Source organism: Nicotiana sylvestris, chromosome 2, assembly GCF_000393655.2.
Source record: "Nicotiana sylvestris chromosome 2, ASM39365v2, whole genome shotgun sequence".
Lineage (NCBI taxonomy): Eukaryota > Viridiplantae > Streptophyta > Magnoliopsida > Solanales > Solanaceae > Nicotiana > Nicotiana sylvestris.
In genome coordinates this window covers 79,502,550-79,523,310 of record NC_091058.1, presented here as the reverse complement: position 1 = coordinate 79,523,310, position 20,761 = coordinate 79,502,550, and the positions used below count along the sequence as shown (strand labels likewise).

The window sequence follows — 20,761 nt, the reverse complement described above, 5'->3', positions numbered from 1 at the left end:
CTTGAGTTGTAGTTGGTAAGGAATTCTCGGTGCATGGGGCAGGAAGTTGCTTGGTTATATTGAAATGAGGTCACATTCTACAGTGTCGGAGTGCAAATGAAGCATAGGTTGTTCGGTTCATTTAATCAATCTAACTGCGGTTTGAGTAGAGTGGATGCCTCTAGAGAATGGTCCTATTGTGTTCAAAATTTTACATGCAATAATTGGAGGCTTTCAAGTAGTACTTATGGATAGAAACTGAGTTTTCCTTGGAAGACATCAAGACTTGTGGTGTTTTCTATATTAATTGTGGGATTCTATGTATTAATATTAGGAGGTAACGGATTTAGATCCACAGGAAGTTCATCAGAGCGAAGTATTTTGAATGTAGTGCTTTTGGGAATAATTAAGAAAGAATATCAGGTTGAAGATGAATTAGAAGGAAATTTAGATAGATGGGGTAGCTTTATAGTAGACCGAATCGGTATGGTAAGGATATGATTAATTCCTGGTGTGTGTTCGAGGTAATAAGTTCTTTCAGGTATTTGCGGTGATGCTCTTAGGTTTTGATGGCTTTCTTAGCTTGGTTGAGTTAGAAGGATTCAGTCCTGACATGTCTGATTTGTGCAAAGGGAACTCGGAGAGTTCTTGATGGTTTCCACCACAGTTAGAGAGGTATATTTTTCCTATTGGCGTGAGGAGCATGGGATGTATAGTGGTTCTCTTCTAGATGGAATCAGTGGAGAGTTTTTGGTTAGTGGAATGCATAGTTGCTTATGATTCAGAAGGGATATGAAGTTCTCATGGTTATCCTAAGATGGTATGGGTTATGCGGTATGTTGTTAAGGATTGAGAATCGTGTGTGTAAGGTTACAGTTCAATTTTGAATGGAAGGCCATAAAATTCTTAGGCAGCACGGGCAGTTTCGGATTATTAGAGAAATGACCTTCAGATGATTAGGGGGATGATCTTCAGATGATTAAGGAAGTGATATTGCTAATTGGAGTGATTTGACGAGGGTATATGTTTCAGGAAGGGCAATGTGATTACGCTGATGGTACTTCGGTAGTATTGTGGCACCTTCTTGTTGGATCAATTGCGGGTATTCGAGTTTGCTTAGTGGCACCAAGGAATTTCAAAGTATCTCTCATGGAATGATTGAGTAATTGAGGCGTGGTATGCATTCATACGATGGAATTGGGATCAGGTGTGTTGAGTTATGTGCCATATGGATTGGAGTCAGGGAAGTTCTCACATTTAGGCTATGTTGTAATTGTGAGTCGTGTGTATCGGAACTGTTTAGTGATTATCGGGATTTGGAGGCCCGAGTGGATCTTTCTTTGCTTGGCATATTAGATTTTGGATGTGATGTTGGGGTTTAGACTAGTTGTCTATGTGTTGGGTTATTCTGTACTATTGCGCTTGGGGCTATGCCGGAAATTCCATGGGTTGGGTGGCGAGGTGCGTCGGATTATGTTCTAGTAGAGTGGTTTATATTTCAATGACCCAGCGGACGGCTGGGAAGTATTGCCTTTCTTAATTGAGCTTTCGTGATGGATGTCAGTGCAGAGGATTCTACCACTGATTCAGTTCCAGTGTTGAGGGACTCTCCAAATGTGTTTCTTGTGGCCGGGCATGTCGCCGGGCAGGGTTGTTGTTTTCGGTATTGACTTGGTGCCGGGCACCATATCGTATGGCTCTGACAGGAGTTATAGTAGTGGAAGGAGCAACTTCATGCTTCCTTGATAAGGATTTTGTTGGCAGGCCAATGTGGATGCGTGTTCTAGTGGAGTCGGCTTAGTTGGCCCCAAACTGTATTGTTGAGGGACAGGTTGATGCGACCGTTATTGAGCTTACTAGTGATCTGGGAGATCTATGAGTTGCCTTCCTGTGTTGCGAGACGTTATGATTTTTGGGTTATGGGCACATATGGTGCGGTTTTATTGGGGTTCGTAGTGGAAGTCGAGTGGGGAAAAGTAATTGGGTATTGCTCGGCGAATGGCGTATCGATTATGTCCTATCGGGTTTGCGTGGTATATGTTATTTGTTTCACTGTCAAATTGTGCGTGATTGTCGATTTTGAGCATAGTGGCTTGAGGTGTTCCATGTGTAACAGTGGTTGGATAGAATCGTGCATTGCAACGAAGATTCTATGGAGGCATGATCCTTCGGGTTAGATTCATGTGTTCTATTTTGATGATGTGAGATGGGTCCTCAGCCTTGTGTTGCGGTGGAACTGATGAGCTTGAGGTACAACTCTTTCATTTAAGTCATTTTCATGATTTGAGTAGGTTCAGACCGTTGCTTATTGGTGCGCGTATTATGCAAGTCATGGCTTAGGCCTCTATTGACGTGTCATGTTACCAGAGTGGCATGTTGGATTAGGGGAGATTGCCGGGATCATTAATGTATATGAACGAATTTGATTTCAGCTTGTTGGGAGGATAATATCGAGGTTCGGTTCGGAAATTGCTGTGGTATTAGCCAAAAAGGGAAGCGGCTTCATGAATGGTTGATCTGGGAAAATGGTTATGGCTTACCGCATTTTTTTTGTGATCATTGGCAGTATATGAAAGTGTTGGGTGAGACTTTAGTTGATAAGAGTTTTTCTATTGGTATTCGGGTGCTGTGTGCAGCTGCTGTAATTAGAAGTTATTACTGCGAGTGTTTAAGTCATGTGGTATATCAAATGATTGCATCTGAGATTGCAAGTATGGGTAATTACAACTTGTTCGGACTTATTCTGAATATAGATATGAGATTCTGATCTTGTGAATGATTTCAGAAGTGGAAATGTGGTTCTAAGGCTTATGGGTTAGATTGGGTTGTGAAATTTCAATTACTGTGTGTTATCGGAACTATATGAGATAGGGTAACGTGGGATCACCCCCGGGTATATGCATGGTAAGGTTATTCAGCGATTGGTTGGCTTTTAGAACAACTCTGGGCACGTTCGCGGACAAACGTATGTTTAAGTAAGGGAGGATGTAACGACACGACCGGTCGTTTTAAGCTTTTGCACTTCGCTTGCCAGTTCTCGGGCATGACTTACCCCGTATGGTGTATTATGACTTATGTAAATCGTTGGTGTTGGGTTTCGGGTTAATCAGAATGAATTTGGACGAACAGTCTCAGTTGAAAGCTTAAAAATTTGAAAGGTTTGACCAAGATTTGACTTATTGTATTTGATCTCAGATTGAAATTTTTATGATTTGGTTAGCTCCGTTAGGTGATTTGGGACTTAGGAGTGTGATCGGAATGCATTTTGGAAGTCCGTGGAAGGTTTAGGCTTGGATTGGCGAAATTGAGATTTCGGCGCTTTCCGATTGATAGGTGAGATTTTTGATATAAAGGTCGGAATGAAATTCCAAGAGTTGTAGTAGCTTCGTTGTGTCATTTGGGATGTGTGTGCAAAATTTCAGGTCATTCGGACGAGATTTGATAGACTTTTTGAGCGAAAGCATAATTTAAGAGTTATTGGAGTTCTTAGGCTTGGATCCTATGTTAAATTGGTGATTGGATGTTGTTGTGAGCGTTCCGAAGTTTTGAGCAAGTTTGAACGATGTCATGGGATGTGTTGGTACAATTGGTTTGAAGTTCCGGGAGTTCCGGGATGTTTTAGTGCAAAAATCATAGTCGTAGCAGGTCCACAGGGGTTGCAAGCCCCGGAACTCACTCACGCGGTCCGCACAAAAATAAGTGCGCCCGCGGTGAGTGCTGTGCGGACCGTACAAAAGCGGCCGCGGCCGAGGTAGGCACCGCGCGGACCGCACAAAAGTGGGCGCGGCTGCGGTGAAGAACCTTCCCGCTGGTCCTACTTCGGAAGCTCATATATTTTGATCTACAAGGAATTTTGAGGTGATTAAAAATCAAAAGTTGTAGCTCTTCGTGTCTAGTTTCCAGAAAGGTAAATATATCTCAATTTGGACATCTGTAGCAAAAGTTATGGTCAAAATACTAAATCCTGTCACTGCAGAGTAAGGCCTGTGCGGTCGCGGTTGTTTTTGCGCGAACCGCACTGGCTAGCGCGGACCGCGGTCGATTTGATGCGGCCCGCAGTGGCTGAAATCTGAGGGGTACTCTGTAAATACGAGGTTTTGGGTTTTATTTGATATTTTGACCTAGAGAGCTCGGATTTTGACAATGTTTCGAAGGTTTTTCAAGAAATTTATCGGGGTAAGTGATTCTAACTCAGATTTGTCTAGAGTACATGAATCTATCATTGAATTCATCATTTAATCCGTGATTTGGAATGGAATTTGGGAAGAAAATGATGAAACCTTTCAAAAATATAAAATGATGATTTGAAGTGCCAAATGGTATCGGAATTGGATAATTTTGGTATGGTTAGACTCGTGAGAGTATAAGGATTCTAGTTTTGTGAATTTTGTCAAATTACAAGACATGGGCCTGGGGCTCGGGTTTTGGTAATTTCGGGAATTGTTCCCTTTATTGATTGTTTTCGCTTGGGCTTTGTTCCCTTAGCATATTGTGACGTATTCGTTCTGATTTTGGATAGATTCGACGCACGTGGAGGCCGATTTGAGGGGCAAAGGCGTCGCGAGCTAGAGATTTCGCCGGTTCGAGGTGAGTAATGATTGTAAATGATATCTTGAGGGTTTGAAACCCCGGATTTGCACATCGTAGTGCTGTAGTGAGGTGAGACACGCGCTGGATGACGAGCGTGGGGTCTTTTACTATTGGGGATTGTGACTTGGTCCATCCCGATTGATGATTTTACCGTGTATTTAACTGAAAACTAATTGTTATCATCATTATTTGGGCTGAATGCCATCTTTGAGCCTAGTGCCAGCTATTTGAACCCTTCGAGGATTGTTGTTTGATATTTCCTCACTGTTTGATTATATAGTTGAACTCAGTCATATTATTTTCTACTGTTTTCAAAACTCAGCCATGTTTACTCTGCTATAATACTTGAAATGGTATTTTAAATAATATTTTGGGCTGAGCATCATGTTTTACTGTTGCCCGAGGGACTTATGTGAATTTTGACTGAGTAAGGCCGAGGGCCTGTATTGTGAGGATACTCTTGGATCGGGCTGCACACCGCAACAGTGAGATACTGATTTATATGAGGCCGAGGGCCTAGATTTGATGCCACGAGATGGCTTGATATTGCGCTTGGGCCGTAAGGGGTCCCTCCCGGAGTCTGCACACCCCAGTGAGCGTCGTCGACGATAAATGGATCGGGCTGCATGCCGTAGCGATATATAGATCGGGCTGCATGCCGCAGCGGTGCTGGTACTATTCTATGTGTTTACTTTATTTCATTGTCTGCCATTATCTGTTGTTGTGCTACTTCATGTGATATCTATCTGATTGCCTGTCATTATCTGTTAATTGAGTGTTGCGCCCGAGGGGCAGATTTTCGTGCTTATATGCACTATTTGGTTTGCATTCATTTGCGTAACTGTTGATAAAGTCGTTTTCAAAAGAGGTTTAAACTGAGCTAAGATATTTCTAAAGATTTCACAGCTTCACTATTTTTCTCAAAGGGTTTTTCAGTGCCTCTCTACAACATGTTGGTTGCCTTACGTGATTTCTTACTGCTCAGTTGTTATTTACCTTTATTACTCAGTGAGTTGGAGTACTCACTTTACTCCTTGCACCTTGTGTGCAGATGCAGGTATTTAAACACCCAGTAGCGGGTTTTGAGCCGATCGGAGGCTAAGTTATCGGAGTTTAGCAAGGTGACCGCCAGCGTTCGCGGCACCACATTTCTTCCTTTTTTTATCAGTCCTATTTTGTATAACTCAGACTGTGTAGTTGTATTTATACTCTAATAGATGCTCGTGACTTGTGACACCTCGGTTTGGGCTGTGTCGGGATGGTTTCTTCTATTGTCATCGTTATTTTCCGCAAATTATGACTATTATATCATGTTTAGAACTGTTTATGATATTTAACTATTTAAAAGAAATGTTCCGTTTTGGTCTGGCTGGCCTTGTCTTCACGAGAGGCGTCATCACGATCGGGTTCGGGAATTGGGTCGTGACAATATGAGAAAGAGTTTCATTTTTTGCTTCTTAATTGATATCTAATAATTATATGTAATTTGTATTTGGAAGGTTTAAATTTTAACATAATTTGAATATAATTCAAATAACCCAAATTTATTTGCCCGCGCATCGCGCGGATACTAATACTAATTTAGTTATTATTATTAGCGAAATTAAATTAGTTGTCTTTCAATTAGCGTGGTTATTTTGAACCTCGTAAAATATTTTTAACAATAAAAAGCAATACTAAGTTTTAGTGACTTAATGTAATTTATAATTGCGTAACTTTATTTTCAAAAGGCGAAATACATAAAATACCACCTGACCTTGTCCCCAAATCCCTATTACACACATGTTGATTACGAGAATAACTTTACACACCCAACCTTTAAAAGATGTATCTATGACTCACTATTTTAATTACGTGGCAAGCGCATATTTTACACACAAATGAGGCACGTGAACTGTAAATTTTTTGTATCTAAAGCCTCATTTGGACGCTACATGTCAAGTTTTTTTACTTTTTTATTTTTTTTCATTTTTAGTCATCTTCTTCATTTTTATGAATCAAGTTTCAGTCGGTTCCTCCATTGATGCTTATAAAGAACACTTCTCATAACTTCAACAGTTCCTCCTCTAACTCATGAACCTGGATCTCACTCCAAATCCATTATAAAGCATTTTTTTCTCAAATATTGCCCTTCAACATTGCTTCAACCCCAGCCCGTTGCAATCCTAGACCCCTTACCCTTCTTCTGCCCTATCTCTGGCAGGGGTTTTGTTTTTCCAACATAAAATCGTCTTAAGATTTTTTGCTTTCACCCGTTCTTGTCCGCGTTGTTTCTACAAATTGCGCAAGACCCAAAAATTAATTATTTGAAATTGTTGTAGTTTGTTGAAAGTGGTGTTTGGGGATTGAATTAGTTGTATATTAGAAGCTCCATTTCAATTGAAACTCATTTAGAGATAAACTAAGTAGTTGGATCGAAATTTGTTTAAGAAGGTTGAAGAAGAGTACTTTGAATTTTTGAGTTGGATTAAACTTGAAGAAATCTAAGGTTGATGTTGAAAATTTTGGTTGTTGATTTGTATTCATGTTCTCTGATCTTGAAATTGAGATGGAGGTTGTAGCAACCATGGTGGTTGGTGTTTATCGAGGAAGACGATGGATTTCTTTTTCTTTTTTCTTTTAACTTCATGACACGTGTCATGATTTAATTGGTGTGTGACATATACATGTTTAAAAGAAGTGGTCAAACACAAAAGTGGTGTGTAAATTATTTCCGTAAAACGTCATAGACACATTTTTAAAAGGTTGAGTGTATAAATTATTTCCATAATCTACAGGTGTGTAATGGGGATTCGGAGACAAGCTCACGCGGTAATCTATGTATTTCGCCTTTTCAAAATAGATATTTCGAAGTACTGTCCGTGTAATCATTCTTTTATTGTACAAAAAAAAGTAGTTTTTAAATAATTGACATATCGAGACAAAATATCAGAAATTTTGACGAAATGATCATGAGTGAAGATTTCAAAGCAAAATTCACTCATGATTAGGATCCCATGAGGAAATGTGTGTTAGGTTGGAAAAAAAAAGGGGGGGAAGAAGAGAAATGACGTTTGTGCTTATTTGCTTGGATAGTATTTTCAAAATTAGGAACTCAAAAGAAGAGGTTCAATGACATTAAACTGGTTCTCAGAAATGATCTGTCTTTCAAAAGAGTTCAAAGTTCTTTTTCACAATTTAAACCATTTCAACTAAAACAACTGAGTCTAACAAAAAGTCCTAAAAGGTATTGGTTTAAAACTAAAAACAGATAGCGCTCAAGCATCAATTTTTTTTTTTCTTAGAGGGCGAAAGAGAAGAGGAAAGGATCAGTTGAAAAAGTATGTGGTGGCAACTGAATTATGAAGAAATAAAAGAAAAAGAAAGGGGAAGAAGACCTTTAATTTCATCTCACTTTTTGCACTAAAGCAAAATTAGAAATCATTGTGATTATCATCATATCTAGCATATTTTCTTGATACACAAACGTTTGACCAGGCAAAGTTATTTTTCCAAGGAAATGCAAATCGAAATTCTAAGCTACCATCGCACATAAACTTTAATATCACTTTTTCCTTTTTTCCCGATGCTAATACCTTATCTTATTATGGAGTCCGGAACCAAAATGTGGTTCTTTTGGACTCAAAGTACATAAATAGGTGGTAAAGAAAAATTATATTTTTATATATAGCGCCATAATACCTGGCGCTATACAGTAACAGTAACGGCACCGTTAATGGATAGCGCCAGGTATTGTGGCGCTATACTGTAAAATCTGACACGCTCAGGTATAGCGCCACTATACTTGGCGCTATACATTAATCATTAATGTATAGCGCCAGGTATAGTGGCGCTATACTTCTTTTTCCTGGCCCCACCAATAATTCCTGACTTCAATAATTCAAAAGCGTATAGTGCCAACTTTTTGGGCGCTATATATATATATATATAAAAAAAATCGGCTAGTCATTTCCTATATAAAGAGGTTAGGATTGTATAGAAATTCATTCAAAAAATTTTTAACTCTTGTTGAAACGTTTATTGTTCTTAAATTCTCCAGCATTTTTTCATTATGTCTGAAAAGCGTAGAATAAGAGTTTCATTATATTGGGGGGGGGGTGAGGTTGTGATGGAGAATAACTCTGTGGGCTACAGTTTACCTGCTTAGTGTCATGTTAAATTGCCACTTACAATAGAGTACGATAAATTGATATCGTTGTTATGCAAAAAACTGAGTGTGAGGAAACGTTCAGGGATACTTAAAGTAATCGGAAGATATCCGTATTCCGTCACTCCGCTAGGGGTTACTTTTTACTCAGAGTTTAACATCAACGATGATGAAACTTTGAGTGATTTTCTGAAGACTCCGGACGAATGACGGGAATTTCTTGTAATCACAATGTTGGAGATGTACGTGAAGGTCGAAGACGTTCCAAAAAACGAGGTTGTGCGTAGCAGAGATAACCCCTAGTCATCGGGTGGATATTCTGGAGCAGTTTTTGCCGAACAGGTTCCGGATGAAAGAGTTTTACTTGATTTAAACTTATCACCGCCGACGAATGAGCAGCGAGAAAATAATTTATACCCTTGCTTTCCATAATTCACAAGACGAGTGGTAAACTTCAATTTTCATTTGTGTTAATTATGTATATTTTTGGCGTATTGAATTTGTATTAACGCTCATATATTTAATAGGGGGTACCGGCCGGATATGAATTTTACAAGTGGCTCATCCGGTAGTCATCACTTAATTGAAAACATCCATCATGAAATTTTATCACATTACGACTTGTAAGTGAAGTGATATAGCCATATAGAAATCATTTATTAATACAGTAGCTTATATTTTTGTTGGTTGTGCAATGAAAACGAGCAAGTTGAACCACCCGTACTCACTCAATTGACCGAAAACGACGTATTACATCGACTTCTGGCAGATGCACAGAGTGAGGAATAGAACAGTGATTACAATAACAATGCCGATGAATCCGGAGACGAGACACCCTTTTTCGTGAGGATGGTGATGAGCAGGATGAGGAGGAAGGACCTGATTTGAAGAGAGACCCCCTAGACGAAGAGTGTACGAGTCCGAAGTGTCGTTTCATTCAAGGGAGATTCCTTACATTGATAACTTGCCAACCGTGCCGGATGTGGAAGCTCTCATAAGGGATTTTGATGAAATTCGGACAGTAATGTGGGATGAGTCTAGACCAATGATGCTTGCAAAGGGGATGCTTTTTCCTGATAAAACGCGCTTAAGCAGGGCTTGTAAATTGCACAATGTAAAAGAGTGTCGTGAGATGCAGGTATGGGAGTCAAGTCCGATGGTATACAAGGTTGTTTGTCGCAGGTGGTTTTGGCCATGTAATTGGATGTTGCGTGCGACCAAGAATAAGACAGGTATGTGGAAAATGGGTAAATACATTCCCACCCACACATGCGAAATGGACACATTCAACGGGAATCACTTCAACTTGGATATTGACTTGATTTCTCTTGTACTTATTCCGCACATCGAAGCGTCCATATGGTATACAATCAAAGAGTGCATTACATCGGTCCACCAGGAATATGGCCATACCATTACGAAAAGAAAGGCATTTCTCGGGCGCAAACGAGCGTTTGAAATTGTCTACGGTAATTGGGATAAGTCATTTGCATCTCTGCCAAAGTACATGACCGCACTGCAGCACTTTAACCCTGGGACAGTTGTTGAATGGAATCTTGAGCAGAGTCCGGGAACACCAGAATACATATTCAGTTACGTGTTCTGGGCGTTTAAGCCAGCACTTGATGGTTTTTCGCATTGTCGGCCCGTAATATCCATAGACTGAACTCATGTCTATGGAAAGTACGATATCAAGCTATTGATAGTTGATTTCCTCTAGCTTTTGCTGTTTGTGCCAATGAAAGCACAGAGACGTGGACGCTGTTTTTGAACCACATGAAAGAGCACGTTGTCAAACAGCGTTCAGGTATTTATCTAATATCTGATCGACATGGTGGTATATTAAGTTCTGTGGAGAACTTGTCTGCATGACAAGAACCTTATGCAGACCACCGTTACTATGTGAGGCATTTTAAGGCCAATTTCCAGAAGGCACATCCCAACAAGGATCTACATGATTTGATGTGGATGGCAGCAACAGACCACCAACAACATAAATTCCGAAGGCATATGGATTCTATCAGGCAAGAAGACGAGGCAGCCTATCGTTGGTTAATACGACATGACCCTGAAAAGTGGATGTTGCATGCGGATGGTGGAAGACGATGGGGAATTCTTACTACAAACGTGTCAGAGTCCTTCAACGGGTTATTGAAGTCGACAAGAGGATTGCCCGTCACAGCCATGGTGCGGATGTCGTTCAAGCAGATGGCAAAGAGGTTTGTTGAACGGTCTGCAGATGCAACGGAGTTGATGGAGAGGGGTGTTGAATTTATGCCAGTGCCTATGAAGATATTTGAGAAATACAGACAGCGAGCACATTGACATTCATTTTTGCAGTATGATAATGAAAGAGGTGTTTTTGAAGTTCGCACCGCTATCCATAATAATCGGGGTAATAATGTACATACTGTAAATGAATCTGCAAGGTTATGCTCCTGTGGGAAATGGTCCATCTACCACATGCCTTGCTCACATGCCATCAAGTGTTTTCAACGTGTTGGTTATGCGGAGACCAACTATGTTGATCAACAATATAGTGTTTCCAAGTACCTAAACACATATAGTGGTCAGTTGCAGCCAGTGGGTGCTGAGCATTATTGGCCTCCGGAATCATTTAAAATGGTATGTAACAAGTCCTATTTGCGTAAGAGACAGGTGCATAAGAGAACACGTATTCAGAACCAAATGGATGTTAGTGACACCGTTTATGCGCGTAAATGTGGTATATGCTCGCAAACAGGACACGACCATCATAAATGTCCTTCTGCTAGTTTGGGTGGCAAAACTAATCAAGCTTGTGGTGGGTGTTCTTCTAGTGTACCTAACTAACCATGAGTTGATGTTGTAATAATTAGTTGTTATGTCTATGTTGCAAGATTTATGAAATAAAATTATGCTTGTTAACTATGATTTGTACTTTCCCATTTTACCTATTTAAATAATAATTTAATAAAATTATCTGTATATTTATTATGTGTGTGTTGTCTTGTCGAACTGAAAAAGCTGACCAGCTGACATAAAGTTGTCTTGTCAACATCATGATATTTAACACGCAAAGTATAGCGCCATTAGATAGTACGTTATGTGTGTGTTGTCTTGTCGAACTGAAAAAGCTGACCAGCTGACATAAAGTTGTCTTGTCAACATCATGATATTTAACACGCAAAGTATAGCGCCATTAGATAGTACGTTATGTATGTGTTGTCTTGTCGAACTAAAAAGCTGACCAGCTGACATAAAGTTGTCTTGTCAACATCATGATATTTAACACGCAAAGTATAGCGCCATTAGATAGTACGTTATGTGTGTGTTATCTTGTCGAACTGAAAAAGCTGACCAGCTGACATAAAATTATCTTGTCAACATCATGATATTTAACACGTAAAGTATAGCGCCATTAGATAGTACGTTATGTGTGTGTTGTCTCGCCTATAAATAACGGGCTCATTGTAGTTATGTTGTGTGCTCAAAATTTACTAAAAGCAAATATTTTATTAAAAGTAAGGTTTTTTTTTACTAAAAGCAAATATTACACAAATGGCTCAACCTCTTCGTCCACCAAAGTGCAACTGTGGAAAAACATGCTTGATGCAAAATTGTTGGGACGGTGGTGAAGTTGGACGCCGCTACTGGCACTGTATGAACCAGTTTTACAAGGTTCCCGGGGAACCTATTTGTGATTTTCAGGAATGGGTTTATGAACCATGTTATCAGGAATGTTACAGAGAACAACTGCAGTTTCTTCATAATATATGTTTAAGACAACGGGAACATGAAAAAGAAAGCAATAGAATTATTGCAGACTTGAGGGCGAACCCAAAGGAGGCGGGAGAAGAAAAATGGAAAACACAATGGAATTGTGAAGCACAAAAGGATCGAAAAAAAATATAAACTGGAACTTGTAGAGGTGAAGGCAAAACTGAAAGAGGTAGAAGAAGAAAAAGAACAACTGGAAGAACGATTTAAGTGGTTGGAGTGGAGAATAAATAGCAACCGGGGCTAAATATTGGCATGTATGTGTTTAGTGTATTTTTCATATTTTATGTATTTATTATTATGTTGGCATGCTATGTTTGTGTTTGTGTTTGTGATTGTGTTTGTGATGTAGTAATATTTTCCTTGTTTGTTGTACTAAATTTTATTTTAATTGAAGTAGAAGTTAAGTTTAAGTGCTTGTGTTGTACTACATTTTATTTTAATTAAAGTGGAAGTTAAGTTTAAGTGCTTGTGTTGTACTAAATTTTATTTTATAAAACTATCAAACGAATGGAGAACTAAGTAAAGTAATGTGTATATTCGATTAAATATTGTTGTGAATGTATACGAAAATATTATTTACACCATGTCAATGTGTCCCGCATCCGGTGTGTCTCAATGCAGCTGCTGGCCTGAGGCGCATCCCCTCCCGCCCGGGTACGCTATCAGGATCATCATCATCAAGTCGTCTCCTTATAGCCGGATGCGGCGCAGGATGACATGTATCGGTGGTGCTGTCAACTCCAGTAGAAGGCTACATAATAATATGAAACTTAGTATAGAAAACTATATAACAATTCACAACAATTTATATTGTCTTACCATCATCGTCTCTAGATCCTGAATGTAGTCATCTGTCGTTGCATCGCATGAAGCCTTAAAAAGGAAATTAAGAAAGTTAAAGAAAATAAATAAGTTACAGTTAAAAGAAATTCAAATTCAATACTAATAAACTCATACATGCGCATGTGATGTGGAGCCATAACTCAGTCGGCGCCCACTATAAAAATCTCGGGTCGGTCAATCCTCAACAGTGGTAGACGGGCCTGGGAAGTATCTACCCCAATCCACTCCTTGAATATCCGAGCCCGTGATCAATAATTGACCCGATGGGGTCTCCTGCGATGGCACTAGAGTGCGATAAATTCCAAGGTTGTAGGACGGCATGTCCGTCTCATGCATGCCACCTACCATATCAGCAGCAACATCATCAGCAAGAGCCTCAACGCCCCCTTGCTGGGGACCACCTCCTCTCCTCCCACGACCACGTCGTCCGGCACCACCAGCTCGTCGGCCACCACCAGCTCGTGGGATACCACGACCTCGATGGTACTGCGCTGGGTCCATATAATCAGCCTCATGTGCCAAACGCTTATCCGATCAGGCTCGCTGCAGTGTCTGGGCAGCCACATCCATGAATCGACGACTATACTCCTGCATGGCCACAAGATCGTGGATATAACGCTGCATCTGCTGCCCCATATGATAGACGGTATGCAATCCAATCGCCTGTACAAAGTAAAAAATATAAACTACATATTTGGCACTAAATTACAGGTATATAACTAATAATAACAGAAAATATACCAGGGCCTCGTGTCTCCCGGCGTATGGGACGTACCGACCGTGTGCCTGATGAACTGGGTTCCCGATAAAAAGTCGGGAAACAGTGCGGTACCATGCCATATAACATTGAATAGGAAAGTGCTGCGGAGGTGGGGTCAAGTCTCCTCGCCTGTCCCAAGTACCCAACTGCTCGTTTATCCATGCCATAAATGTGTTGTCCGCCCTGGACCGATCATCCCTCTCATAATGTAAAGCATGGCATGTAGGCGGAGTCGGTATAGGTTGAGGCAGGCCAAGCTGACGAAATACCCGCTCGGAGGCATGGTGCTCGACATATCGAGGCATATGAGCGGGACAGAAGCCCTTCAAATATGTCGGCCGAACGTGTAATACGCTGGCAGGGTACCTATCACCTCATCGTTGTACGACATCTAGATGAACTATTAAATAAGAACACAAACCGTTAGTATGCACAATACTAAGTTAATCTATAACAAGTAAGTTTAGTTAGATATTCACCTGTGCGTCCTCCAGTAGATCCAACACATCCCTGCAGAGGGGGAGATTATGATGGGCATCATACTCTCGTGCAAGAGTACGACACATAACCCACCTACAGGCTAGAGGGAGTTGCGGAATTTTTACATTAGCCGGTAGCTGTGGTAGAGGTGGCTGAAACTGCAGAAATCGCTCCCAGACCCAAACCTAACATACAAGGTTAACGTAAAGTATAAGATTAACTATAACTAGGTAGAATTGTAACTAATGGACATATTATTTGAATATATTGTCACCTGTAGAAGCGGCAAAAAGCCACCAACGTCTCTCTGTGTGCCGATGCAAGCCCGACATATTTGCCTGTACAAATATGAGATGACATCACCACCCCAGCTGTAAATGGCTGTATCCTCGAATCGGGCAATATGATGCAGAAAATGGAGGCTCACTAGGTTCCCCGAAGTGTTCGAGAACAAGACCCCCCAAATAGAAGGAGCAACAACAGCCTCGTATATCGCTATACATCCACCTCCACTGACTCATCGGTGATAGTATGGTGGATCTGCACCAGGTGGTCTCTAATGGGGACCAACTGTATACGACTGGACCCAGACGCTACCACCTCGTCCTCCGGCATGAAACCCGTGAGCATGTGCAGCATATCCCAATATGTCTGCCGCGAATAATATCTCATGGTCGCAGGCAGTAAAACTGACAAGCCATCAGCGGACAGGCCATATAAAATCTCAGCGTCCTGGAGTGTGATGGTGGCCTCGCCGATGAGCAAATGGAAAGTGTGCGTCTCCGGTGGCCATCGCTCAATCAAGGCCGTGATCAAAGCATAGTCGAGCTGTATCCGGTCAATCCTAATAATCTTATATAATCCCATCTCCTCAAGGTAATGGATCACACGGGGATGTAGAATGCGGGGAGGACTCAAAAACTCCCACAATAGATCCACTCTCCTAGCCCGGAAAGTCTGCGTAAGCAACTATCCGTCCCATATATACTCGGATCTATGTTGGGGCTGTAGGGCTAATAGATCCAACGTCCGTGGGCCGGGATGTATAGTCGCGTCCATGTCGTCAACTGTAAATTCATATTTTTTAATAACTTAATTGTACAAATTATATATATATATGGGTTCGGGGCTCGATATTTTGAGGACCAGTGACACCAAACTATCATTAATAATTATGTGATTTTATTATAATTTAAATTCATATTTTTTAATAACGTAATTGTACAAATTATATATATACATATATATATAATTATATGTTTTAATTATAATTTAAATTCATATTTTTAATAATTTAAATTCATATTTTTTAATAACTTAATTGTACAAATTATATATATATATGGGTTCAGGGCTCGATATTTTGAGGACTAGTGACACCAAACTATCATTAATAATTATGTGTTTTTATTATAATTTAAATTCATATTTTTTAATAACTTAATTGTACAAATTATATATATATATATATATATATATATATATGTGTGTGTGTGTGTGTGTGTTTTTTTATTATAATTTAAATTCATATTTTTTAATAACTTAATTGTACAAATTATATATATATATATATATATATATATATATATATATATATATATATATATATATATATATAATTATGTGTTTTTATTATAATTTAAATTCATATTTTTTAATAACTTAATTGTACAAATTATATATATATATGGGTTCGGGGCTCGATATTTTGAGGACCAGTGACACCAAACTATCATTAATAATTATGTGATTTTATTATAATTTAAATTCATATTTTTTAATAATTTAATTGTACAAATTATATATATATATATATATATATATATATAATTATGTGTTTTTATTATAATTTAAATTTATATTTTTTAATAACTTAATTGTACAAATTATATATATATATATATATATATATATATATATATATATATATATATATATATATATATATATATGGGTTCAGGGCTCGATATTTTGAGGACCAATGATCATTAAACTATCATTAATAATTATGTGTTTTTTATTATAATGTAAATTCATATTTTTTAATAACTTAATTGTACAAATTATATATATATATATATATATATATATATATATATATATATATATATATATATGTGTGTGTGTGTGTGTGTGTGTGTTTATTATAATTTAAATTCATATTTTTAATAACTTAATTGTACAAATTATATATATATATATATATATATATATATATATATATATAAGCTGCTATATATATAGTGGTGCAGATGTAAGCTGCATTCAGAAAGGATTGATTCCTACTAGATATTTTCAAAAGACCACTCATTTAGTAAAATCCGCTTCTCGTCATGCTTTAGATATAGAGTACAAATTGCCTAATACTCATATTTGCCAGAATAAAGTCTGCATCCCACATTTCTTCTTTCTGGTAAAAAACCAGTTATACCCTCCAATTATACTTGGAACACCTTTTATTAATGCTATTTACCCGTTCAATAATATTGATGAACATGGTTTTTCTGCTAATTACCAAGATAAAGGATAAGTTATTCCTTTGTTACAGATCCCGTAACTAGAGATATTAATGCTTTGATTAATATGAAACAAAGGCATGTTGATTCATTACAATTAGAAATTCTTAGTATGAATATATTCGATACTATACAATCTGCAAAAGTTCAGCAGAAGATTAAATTGATTGCTGAAAAAATGGCCGTTGATGTTTGCGCCGATCACCCTAGTGCCTTTTGGAACAGGAAAAGGCATATTGTAACTCTTCCATACGAAGAAACCTTCTCTGAGGATGATATTCCTACTAAATCTCGACCTTGCCAGATGAATGCTGAGCTAGTTGAATTCTGCAAAAACGAGATTGATAGTTTGTTACAAAAGGGTTTGATAAAACCCTCAAAATCTCCTTGGTCATGTTCTGCCTTTTATGTTAATAATGCGGCAGAAAAGGAACGAGGTATTCCTCGCTTAGTTATAAATTATAAACCATTAAATAAACATCTAAAATGGATTAGGTATCCTATCCCTAATAAAAGGGACTTGCTATCTAGGTTATATGACGCCAATATATTTTCAAAATTTGATTTAAAATCTGGTTATTGGCAAATTCAAATATTTAAAGAGCATACTTATAGAACTGCTTTCAATGTTCCATTTGGACAATATGAATGGAATGTTATGCCATTTGGTTTAAAAAATGCCCCTTCTGAATTTCAAAAAATTATGAATGATATTTTTAACCCATATTTGAATTTTATCATCGTTTATATTGACGACATATTAGTATTTTCCAAAACTTTGGAGATGCATATCAAGCATCTTGATATTTTCAAGAAAATTGTTATACAAAACGGTTTAGTAATTTCTAAATCTAAGATGAGTCTATTCCAAACAAATGTTCGTTTTCTAGGTCATAATATTTGCCAGGGAAAAATTACCCCAATACAAAGATCTATTGATTTTGCCTCAAAATTTCCTGATGTTATCACTGACAGGACTCAATTACAAAGATTTTTGGGAAGTCTGAATTATATATCCCCTTTTTATAAAAGTTTGTCACGAGATCTAGCCCCTCTATACGATCGGCTGAAGAAAGATCATAAACACCCTTGGACTAACCAACATACTGAGTTAGTCAAAAGTATTAAAGGGCGTGTTAAATCTTTACCTTGTTTAACCCTTGCCAATCCTACTTGGCAAAAGATTATCGAGACAGATGCGTCTAATGTTGGATATGGAGGGATTTTGAAACAAGTAAATCCCAATAATAAGAGTGAATACTTAATAAGATTTCACTCTGGTAAATGGACCGAAGCCCAGAAGAAATACGCTACTGTGGCGCATGAAATGTTAACAATTGTTAAGTGTGTATTAAAATTTCAAGACGACTTATACAACCAAAAGTTTTTGATAAAAACTGATGCTCAATCTGTTAAATACATGTTTGACAAAGATTTTAAGCACGATGCTTCAAAATTAATATTTGCTAGATGGCAGGCTCATGTTGAATCTTTCATATCTATTACACATTTACCATGAACATTCCTAGGCTCTGATACCATTTACACCAGGATCTAGGTAGGCGGGCGGTAGTCCGCACGTCCATCCAGATCTAGCTGCTTTAGTACACTTTAAAGGTTGGCGGTAGTCCGCACGACCAATAAGGATTCGAAATATACGGAAATTCTATTATAGTTTAATGACTGTATGGAAGGATCTATATCCTTTTACCCAAGCAAGGGGCCTGTCTAAGCCCGATACATACTCTTACTGAGCCCATGTGTCTAGCAGTTCTAACTGTGAAAGAGGTAGCCCTTTTGACAACTTCAGCGGGCTTTAATGTCACAGCTGGCTAGACGTAGCCACTAAGGCAAAGCCAATAAGAGTAGTACCAGAACCGACTGTACCACCATCTTGGAACCAAATCAAGAAACTATATTAAAATTTCTTTATATTTTGAAAGAGTCTGGATTCTTCATGGTTAATATGCAAGAGAAATTAGTGCTTCAACATAGATATGAATCCGTTTAGCCGGACATAGTCACGGCTAGGGAGAGAGACTAAAAATACTTAAAAGAAGAATAAATATGTACCTTGTAGGCCGAGAAGCAAGGCCCTGAAGATGAACTTCAAAACTTTTATTAATTCTTGAACTCGATTTACAAACTAAGCTATGAACTAAGTGTTTACAAAGGGGGTTGGTTGAGAGAGAGAGAGAGGAGAGAGAAAGTCGAGAGAGAGGGGGGTTCCGGCCTTCTTCTTCTTCAAATGAAGAAGCATTCTTAAATAACAAAAAAAAAGAATCTCTGTCAGATAATATTATTTCTGGCTGTATAGGTTGTGTATCTTCTACGAGGTCATCACCACTCGTTTCACTTCTCATCGAAGTGTCTGATTTTTCGCATTGATCTAGTGATTGGAGCAAATTTCTTTTCAATCCTTCTAAGTATTGATTTATCAAATCAATTTTTTCTCCGTCTTGGATTGATATTCTTCGAGCAATATGTTTAACAGTGCTTTCTTCTATTATCCTCTTTTGAGGGGCCGTTACATATAAATGGATTTGTGTTTTGATAGAATCTAATAATTCTTGTCCATATAACGTGTTTGTTTTGGGATCAGTCTTCATCAATTTGTCCCAAAATTGTTGTAGAATACCCTATATAAACAAGGGATTTGTTCTTCCGTATAACCTAATTCCGGAGTCCATTTATGGATCCAGGGGATAGAAAATTCAATAAAGAAGTAGATTTGATCAATTTTTTCTAGGTAGCAGATATGATCTGCGTGATATAACTCTGTTAAGAACGGCGAAGCTTTTGTCCATTCTTTGTATAACTTTAGAAATGGTTCGGGCAAAATCTTGGTAGTAGGACCGTGGTATGACCACCAGTTTAAAAACCAGTTAGGGATAGGTCCTGTAAATACCTTTGCGCATACTTTGATAAACCAAGTATGCTTATGTCTCTCATTGTTATAATAAAGCACCCTATCAAATGCTTGAATATAATCCCAATAAGTGAAATTCATAGGTGATTTATTAAGGCTTATCTGCCTTTCTTTCATTGTTGAAATACCCCATTCTTCAACAGATATAATCTGTTTGATAATGACTTTTGAAAAGTTATAAACATTTTCATTCGTGTTATAACCCGAAAAGTGCTGGAATTCTGCACTACCTGTACTGATCAGGATAGTTTCATAATAGGTGCGGGTTTTATATGATTCACCCGGATAGTATAATCCATTAATCAGATATCTCTGAAATATTTTCCACGGTTCTTCTTTTCTCTGAATCTCAGAGTTTTCAAGGAGAAATATCATTTCTCTCTTTGGTAACTTTTCATATGACTTGATATCGTCATTGTCTTCCTCTTTAGCAATTGAAGCAAAAGTATCACTTTGCTTTTTGGATGCTAAATAAGCCTGCAGATGTCCATATAACGGACTATCTTCTGGAATATCTTCCAGATGTATAGAATGTCCTGAGGATTCTCCTGTATGCGGCACCTTTGAGTTTATCAAACTCTTTTTTCCTCTTTGTATTACTGGAGAGTTTGATGAGGATCCGTATGACGATCCCTGAGAATAAGTCCTACTAGGGGAAGATCTTCCCCTACCTCTGCCCCTGGTGACCCATGAAGGGTCTCTGCAGAAATTGCAAATCATTATTAATTAAAAAGGATAGCATAATTCTAGTGCTG

The 20,761-nt window shown here is 38.2% G+C and overlaps 1 long non-coding RNA gene across 1 annotated transcript; it reads right to left on the bottom strand.

The window, feature by feature from the left end:
* Positions 1 to 13,120: 13,120 nt before the first annotated feature.
* LOC138886346 (uncharacterized) lies at positions 13,121 to 13,542 on the bottom strand. Its single transcript, XR_011405028.1, has 3 exons — positions 13,436 to 13,542; positions 13,298 to 13,351; positions 13,121 to 13,229 (listed from the first exon to the last, which is right to left on the bottom strand). It is a non-coding gene; the product is annotated as an uncharacterized lncRNA (long non-coding RNA).
* Positions 13,543 to 20,761: the final 7,219 nt, after the last annotated feature.